This window comes from Eptatretus burgeri, chromosome 8, assembly GCF_056783735.1.
Source record: "Eptatretus burgeri isolate ZD-2024b chromosome 8, Ebu_testis_v1, whole genome shotgun sequence".
Classification (NCBI taxonomy): domain Eukaryota; kingdom Metazoa; phylum Chordata; class Myxini; order Myxiniformes; family Myxinidae; genus Eptatretus; species Eptatretus burgeri.
Genome location: NC_140968.1, coordinates 8848769 through 8857849, shown reverse-complemented (window position 1 = coordinate 8857849; position 9081 = coordinate 8848769). Strand labels below are relative to the sequence as shown.

General features: G+C 53.5%; 1 protein-coding gene and 1 long non-coding RNA gene across 2 annotated transcripts in view; both read right to left on the bottom strand.

The window, feature by feature from the left end:
* LOC147021051 (uncharacterized) overlaps positions 1–9081 on the bottom strand; it is a 166040-nt gene that overhangs the window by 58718 nt on the left and 98241 nt on the right. The window lies entirely within an intron of this gene.
* Positions 111–9081, bottom strand: part of LOC147021052 (uncharacterized) — a 25864-nt gene continuing 16893 nt past the window's right edge. Inside the window, exon 2 of the long non-coding RNA XR_015061319.1 lies at positions 111–406. This is a non-coding gene — a long non-coding RNA (uncharacterized LOC147021052). The remainder of the gene's footprint in view (positions 407–9081) is intronic.

The window sequence follows — 9081 nt, the reverse complement described above, 5'->3', positions numbered from 1 at the left end:
TTCTTCTTCTTCCTCCTCCTCGTGTTCACTTTTCTCCTTGTTATCACTGATCTCCACCATTGTAATTGACGGTTGTTATTTTATAAAAAAAAAACTCCAAGAATGAGGAATTCAAATTCTCGAACGTTTTTATTAAACCGACATCGGAACGTCACAAAGTTTTCACTATACACCTCCTGACCTCTGACCCCGAGTCTTCTTCCTCATCGCTCCCTCTCACGTCCGGTCGATTCACAACACCACGTGTTGAGGTGGGGCCCCCGTTGTCCGTCACCTCACATCACGTGGGTTGATTCAGCCTGTCATCCTCCTGAGATAGTCAAAACAAGGACCATCCTGGAAACAAGGGGTCGTGCATCACCGGCACAGCCGAACTTCCAGCAATGATGCAACCAGCAGCAATCGGCTGTAATACAAAACCATAAAAATAAATTATTCTCCCGCATTGAAACACAAATTGACAATCTGAACATCAATATCTGCAGGACATGGTAAGTTCACTCGAGTGACCTGGTCCAAAGTACAATCCACATGATTAGTTCACTCGAGTAACCTGCTTCAAAGTACAATCCACATGGTTAGTTCACTCGAGTGACCTGGTCCAAAGTACAATCCACATGGTTAGTTCACTCGAGTGACCTGGTCCAAAGTACAATCCACATGGTTAGTTCACTCGAGTGACCTGGTCCAAAGTACAATCCACATGGTTAGTTCACTCGAGTGACCTGGTCCACAGTACAATCCACATGGTTAGTTCACTCGAGTGACCTGGTCCAAAGTACAATCCACATGATTAGTTCACTCGAGTAACCTGGTCCAAAGTACAATCCACATGGTTAGTTCACTCGAGTGACCTGGCTCAAAGTACAATCCACATGGTTAGTTCACTCGAGTGACCTGGTCCAAAGTACAATCCACATGGTTAGTTCACTCGAGTGACCTGGTCCAAAGTACAATCCACATGGTTAGTTCACTCGAGTGACCTGGTCCAAAATACAATCCACATGGTTAGTTCACTCGAGTGACCTGGTCCAAAGTACAATCCACATGGTTAGTTCACTCGAGTGACCTGGTCCAAAGTACAATCCACATGGTTAGTTCACTCGAGTGACCTGGTCCAAAGTACAATCCACATGGTTAGTTCACTCGAGTGACCTGGTCCACAGTACAATCCACATGGTTAGTTCACTCGAGTGACCTGGTCCAAAGTACAATCCACATGATTAGTTCACTCGAGTAACCTGGTCCAAAGTACAATCCACATGGTTAGTTCACTCGAGTGACCTGGCTCAAAGTACAATCCACATGGTTAGTTCACTCGAGTGACCTGGTCCAAAGTACAATCCACATGGTTAGTTCACTCGAGTGACCTGGTCCAAAGTACAATCCACATGGTTAGTTCACTCGAGTGACCTGGTCCAAAATACAATCCACATGGTTAGTTCACTCGAGTGACCTGGTCCAAAGTACAATCCACATGGTTAGTTCACTCGAGTGACCTGGTCCAAAGTACAATCCACATGGTTAGTTCACTCGAGTGACCTGGTCCAAAGTACAATCCACATGGTTAGTTCACTCGAGTGACCTGGTCCAAAGTACAATCCACATGGTGAGTTCACTCGAGTGACCTGGTCCAAAGTACAATCCACATGGTTAGTTCACTCGAGTGACCTGGTCCAAAGTACAATCCACATGGTGAGTTTACTCGAGTGACCTGGTCCAAAGTACAATCCACATGATGTAACTGGACTCCACAAACTGACATGTTCCTTTTCAGATATTACTTCAACAACAAGGGAAAACAAACATTTCCTTTCCCATGCACCTGTAAAAACATGGTTTTGGTTTCACACTAAATTCCTGTTTCACTCCCACATGCCGGCGTGAGTGATCCAAAGATTCTTACTCAAGCAAAAAATATATATATATATATATATATATATATATATATATATATATATATATATATATATATATATATATATATATATATATATATTGTTGCGGATTTCGCGCCCGCCGGCGTGCGAACGGCCACGAAACTCGAATCGCGGCACGTCGCCCACCGGACGGACAATCCAGTCGTGACCCTCTCGGACTAACGCCGGGAACCAGTCACGGGTGGACCTTTCGGTCTCACCGCGATCGAGCCAATCAGCCCCCGCGTGGGATAGGGTTGCTCGCCAAATTCGACCTACCTAAGTACCCACGCGGAGGGTAGACCGGGTGATCGCACCTCGCCGCAGGTCGACTTCGGACACGGGCCACTTAAGCGACCCGTTCCGTACTATCAGAATAACCGAGCGGTGTTATCGTCGACCTCGACGGTTCGATTAATTATCGGGCGTATTCAGCCCACTACCAACCCTTTACGTGAAGCAAGATGAGGGTTCAATGGGGGAAAAGACGAAGCGAAGCGGGAGAACAGTTCAACAATAAAGCACATTTATTCTCGGCACACGGGAAGCACACAAATACAATTCCACCAAATGCACACAAAAAAAGAAAACACAATTCCATTTACACAAAAAGCAAACATAAAAGTGAAAACACAGTGCAGAGCTAATACCGACTACCGAGCACACGGCAACACTTATACAATTCTACTTCACAGACGGCGCCGACAACACATACCCAAAACCAAGGAAAAGAAATACCTCAAGAATGAGGCGGCCTGAGGCCGAGACCGGGTCGGGCCTACCCGTCTGGTGATGAGACGCGGAGCGGCGATGGCCCCGCAACCCGCGGGCCTCGTGGACAGTGCCTGGCAGGGGGTGGGAACGGGCCCCCTTGGTCGCACTATCTCAGCGCGGGGGGAAACAGGAGGGGGTTGCTGATGCTCGGGGTATAGAGGATCTTTATTATCCCTGGTGTGCGTCTCCACCTCGGCCAGGTCGCGCTGCCGGCCTCCCTCGGGCATGCAGCTCCTGGCACCGACGCGAGCACCCCCTCGTCCGACTCTCTTCAGCTTCTCCAGCCACTGCCGGCTTCGGGCTCCAGTCTTCCACACTCGTCCCCTCCGTTCCGACTCCTTCTCGTTCTCGACTCCTTTCCCTTCTCGTTCTCCTTCGTTCCGACTCCTTCTCGTTCTCGTTTGCGACTCTCGTTCTCCTTCTCGTTCGACTCTCTTCTCCTCCTCGTTCTCCTTCTCGTTCTCGTTCTGCTGCTGACTCCTTCTTGCTGACTGACGAACACCGTCCTTTTATCCCCCCGTAACTTCGCCTTTGACCCCCTCCCTTTGACCTTTCACCTCGCTCCCCATTGGCCCGAGAAAAAGTGGGCGTGAAGGCTTTTTGATCCACAAATTTGCATATATCGATCGCCCTGGGGGCGGGGCCAATTCGCCCCTCGCTCACCGATTGGACGGCAAAAAGTGGGCGTGTGTCGTTTTTGATCCGTTTTTGAAGCACAAAATCCGTGATTTTGTACACGCTGTTCGACGCGCGTTCTGCATGAGTCCAACACCGGTACCCACAGCGGGGCAAGAACGGTGGCGATGCTATGGTTGCGAGGTGTGACGGGAAGGTCGTGGCGGTTGTGGTGAAGCGGCGTTGTGGTTGGTGGTTGATGTTGTGGTTGTGATCATGGCGGTTGGTCCAAAATAAAGATAGTGAAAGAAAAACGGCTATCCTGAAGAGTCGCAGCTCGCATAAATGACATGTATTCCCACTAGACAACGGGTTTGGGCCTAACTACACATGCACTTACCGAGATACCTCACCGAAGGGACCTGAATGGTGGTTTGCGAATCTGGTAACCACAACACTACCCCCTTCCCTTTTTACAGACTCGTCCCGAGTCGTCAAATTTTCGTGTGCCATCATGTGTAGTTTTCCCCTAGTACACTTTACCTACGGATCCCTGAGTGCGACATTCATGGTATTCGTGTCCCCAAAATAAATAACCTGAGGGCTGCGTAACTATCTAAACAAACTCACTCACACGGACGACTTAAATAAAATTGCCGGCGCTAAGACAAACATGCCGGGGGCGCACTCACATGTACAGTACATCTTACCTTAACTTACAAATTTTACACTAAACCATGGCCCAGGATCATTGACTCTGCAAAAAGAAAGCAGTTAGCAGGGAGCCAGGCTGCCCGCATGCAGTCTCTGACTCAAAACAATGCAGGTGACAGGGAACGTGGCTGGCTGCTCACACGCAGTCCAAGGCCTTCCCTTTTGAACTGAACTCAGTGAACCACAACGGTGCATGGGCCGCACAAACGTAGTCTCCGTGCCAGCTCAAGTGGCACACGCAATGAGCACAACGAATGGATGCATGAACGGTTGGACGCAAAACACGGTGCACGGGCTGCCACTGCAGGCCCGTTTTGTAGCTGCCAACAGGGCAGTTCTTGCAGCTTGCAAACTGTTGCCTTGATCCTGGCGCACATGGAAATGAACAGGGGGGGTAAAGCAAAAATTGAACGGGGCTGGTGAACATGGGCAGTGGGCATGGCATGGCAAAGGTGAGCAGGCAAACTCAGCCCGCAGAAGAAGGCCGCTGCAGGCAAACATAGCGGGCAGATGAACTGGCCGGCACAGGCCTTGAAGTAACACAGCCAGCAGATGAAGCTGGGCAGCTTTTGCCGTCAGTGGAGGTTGGTGGAGGGAGTGCGGTGGTGCTGGCCACTTGGAAGGCGGGCTCGGACCTACCTACCTGTCTCCCTCCCACCCTATCGCCTTTGCCTGTCACTGTCTATACCCACTCCCTTAATTTGTCAAACCCCAATTTAGCCCCAACTTATTTTTTTATTTTTTACTATTTTTACTTCCCCACTATAAATCGTCCCCTAACCCCCTTTATCGTCCTTGTTCGGCTAACCTATTCTGTCACCTAGCCCACTCCCAACCCCTACGTTCCCTTCCCGGAGGGGAACAAGGGAGAGCTAACGTCCTGTGTTGAGGCCCAACTCAAGCCTCAGAATGGCCTCCCCAGAGTTCGGCGATCTTAACACCAAGTGGGTCCAGCGGCCCACAACGACAGCGAGGGGATGGATGGTGCGGAGGGGTACATCTCCTAATCTACCCTAACCATTAACTCTTAAACTACCCCGGGGCTTTCAACAAGCGCCTCTCGCTTAAACTATTGGTTCTAACAACCCAGATTCCCGTCGCCTGTGTTGGTGTCCTTACAATTTCGGGCCTCGCCCCCCAATTTTCTCTCCGTGCCCTCACACGGTCTCCTGGCTGGGACACGTGGCTCCCTTTGGCAGGCACGACCCTCTGCCGAATCTCCCGCTATGGCACCCCGGGCACTACACTGCCTCCGAGCCTACCAGCTCCCTAACACCGGGGAGTGCCCCCCATGGCACCTCCCCTGAAACGCACACGTGGCAGGCCGGCCTCCCGGGCCCCTTTCCGAGGGTCACCCGTGCCCACAACACTGCCCACGCGGCTAATGGCGCCCGGGCCCCCGCACCAAGCAGGCGCACCCGTGCCCACTACTCTATCCCGGCCCCCATGGGCCCATGGCCTACCGCGGCCGACTAGCCTGGTGCCCGGGGTACCCACTCAGCGATACTCACCTTTCGCAGCCACGCTCCCAAGCCCGTCAACAGGGCTCCTGCACCCCTCCAAATGGGTCTCGAGCCTACTTTCCCACCAACAACAAAACGACCTCCATTTTTCAATTTGACTAACCCCTAACTCACTTTACTCTGACCCCGGGGTCCCTTGGGCGGGAGTCACTCCTCCCCCAATCACTCATCGCACCATGCATTCCCCATTCGCTCCACTCACACAGACCCGCTGGCCTCACTCACTCACCAAGCACATGCTTCCACTTCACTCACCAACTCTTCAACACACACACCACTGAACTCTGCCATCCTCCTAACTGCATCCCCTAACTAACTCGTGCTCCCACGTCGTCCCTTAAACTACAGCACGTTCCTTTTAACACTACGTAGCTAAGCTACGTCCCCACGACACATTCACAAGTCTGTCCATGTCCCCAAATAAATCATTTTATTTCCCCACCTAAATCTGGCTACAATCCCTCTAACTAATCCATTCCACGGACTCCATGAGGACTTACCCCTGCCCCATGAAGTCGGTCTAGCTAAGCTAACCCTTCCCCCTAACTAGTTTCCATCCTGTGCCCAGGTAAGGGGGTCTTCCCTCCTTGCCCAGGAATCCTGTGCACCCGAAAGTGAGGCTTGTTTTTCTTTTTTTTTCATGCGCAGCACCTGCGCGGCAACTCAGAGCTCGCGCACTTTGCACCTGCCCGTGACGTCATGCAGCTGCACGTGTTCCTCGTCCCTCCTTGGACGGGACCATCCGGCCGGGATACCCCTCCTGCCGGATTCCAACCACACGTGCAGCCATGACGTCACCGTGCGCAAAAAAAAAAAAACACAAGCCCCACGTCTCGAGGGGTTTCCCACGCGAACACATGTGCTTTGCCCGTTGGAGCTCAACACACACGATCGCGTGGAGAACCCATCCGGTCCAAATCCATTTACCTGCCTAAACTTTGTCCGTCCGCGGGATCGGCAAATCCACCGCGTGCGTTTCCGGACCGGGACTTCACTCTCGCAAGCGAGCACGTGGCGGTCTCGTGCGTTGCACAGCACGAACCGCGTGCTCACTGCTGGGTGAACCCGGCACGGTCCTCGAAACAACTACAGCCGCTACTCGGCTTTCTCTCTTCTCATGTCGCCGTCTCCGTCTCCATTCCACACACGCATACCTGCGTGTTACGACGCACACAGTCCACACCATCACATTCACACCGGGAGACGCGGCTGCGTGCTCCCGCATGCCAACCGACATCTCCCTCACATACCGCTCTCTCACACACACGGTCTCCCTTGCACACAGCGACCTTGCACACGGCCGTTCACTCACGCGTGCGGGGCACTCACCCGCGGTGCCTCACTCGCACTCCGTGCCTCATCCACACACGCGGGGGCACTCAACCGCGGTGCCTCATCCACACACCGTGCCTCACTCATACACGCGGGGGAACTCAACCGCTGTGCCTCATCCACACACCGTGCCTCACTCACACACGCGGGGGCACACACCCGCGGTGCCTCACTCATACACACGGCGACACTCACACACGCGGTCTCTTCCACACAACGTCCCTCACTCTTACACGCGGGGGCACTCAACCGCGGTGCCTCATCCACACACCGTGCCTCACTCATACACGCGGGGGCACTTAACCGCGGTGCCTCATCCACACACGCGGGGGCACTCACCCGCGGTTCCTCACTCATACTGGCCGTTTCACTCACACACACGGCCTCTTCCACACACGGTTCCTCATCCACACACGGTGCCTCATCCAAACACGGCGTGCTGGGAAGCACGCACTCCAGCACCATCGCCACCACACCACTCACACACGGGGTCGCTTCCACACACGGGGACGCACTCACGCCTTGCACCACACACACAGGGACAACCACACTGGGGATTCGTGTCCCCACAAGGGTCTCCGGGGCCTCTATACCCCCCAAGCTCTCCGTGCACCCGTCCACAGCACTCGTCCCCTCAACCTCGCAAAACACGACCGAACTCACCTGGTCGTGACTCGCCTCAAGGGGGCATACTCCCTCCCCTTGTTCCTGGAGGAGGTCATCCAGCTGCTCGCACCGGGTCCCCACACGCTCCGCGAGCTCACCCCCATTATCCTCCACTACCTCCGTGTGTGTGTGTACGTCACTTACCCCATCTTCATCGTGTAGTCTTCCCTCTATTTTTTCTGTCTCCCGTGTCTCTGCCAACTCTTCACCCTTTTCCTCCCTTGTCTCAACTATTATTTCCGTTGTCGTCACCTCGTGTCTCGTCTCACACGTTTTGGTCTCCCCATTTAATTTTTCCCTTTCGGTCATCGTCACGACCCTCGCCCAACACGTTCCACGAATTATTTTTTCACCCGCCTCCACCGCGAGCCTGTCAGCCGTTGCACCCCCATCCAGCTCGTTCGTTCCGACACGTGGAGTCGCCATTTTAAGTTCCCTGCTCTCGGCCTTCATGCCCGCCTGCAGGCATCGGCCCATGTTCTGCGTCTCACCCCGCAGCTTTTTCGTTTCTTCCTTCATGTTTGTTTCCATTTTAGTTTTCATGCGTTTTATTTCGTTGGTGAATGTATCCATCTTTTCGTTTATTTGTTTGTTCATGTCTTTCATTTCGTTTTTTATTTCATTTGTCATTGCCGCATTCATTTGTGCCAGCATGGTGAATAGCTGGGCCATGTCGGATGCACTCAAGTGAGCCGTTTCGGCAGGGGTTGGGGAAGGGTCTTGGTGGAGAGGGGGAGGGGGAGGTGTCATACACCGCGGCCGCTGCCGCACCCACCTCGGGCCCTGGGTTCAGTTGGGCGAGTCCGTGTTCCTGCACAATCAACATTTCCTGCTCGGGGATTCCATCCTGGGCCATGGATTCTACATTACTACACATATACATTTCTAATACCCCCGGCTCCCGCTCGCCTTGAGACGCCATCTTGCTTCTCGTGAAGGGTTAATTTAACTCGCTCGAAATTTGGAGGGAATCGGGGGTCGCTTCTCTCACCCCTGGACCGATTCCCGTGAATTTAGCCGGAGACAGGAGAGCCCGTTTTCCTGTTCTCCGATACCAGTGCCGAGAGGAGGGCGATGAATTTGTATCGCACGACCTGACACCAGTGTTGCGGATTTCGCGCCCGCCGGCGTGCGAACGGCCACGTAACTCGAATCGCGGCACGTCGCCCACCGGACGGACAATCCAGTCGTGACCCTCTCGGACTAACGCCGGGAACCAGTCACGGGTGGACCTTTCGGTCTCACCGCGATCGAGCCAATCAGCCCCCGCGTGGGATAGGGTTGCTCGCCAAATTCGACCTACCTAAGTACCCACGCGGAGGGTAGACCGGGCGATCGCACCTCGCCGCAGGTCGACTTCGGACACGGGCCACTTAAGCGACCCGTTCCGTACTATCAGAATAACCGAGCGGTGTTATCGTCGACCTCGACGGTTCGATTAATTATCGGGCGTATTCAGCCCACTACCAACCCTTTACGTGAAGCAAGATGAGGGTTCAATGGGGAAAAGACGAAGCGAAGCGGGAGAACAGTTCAAC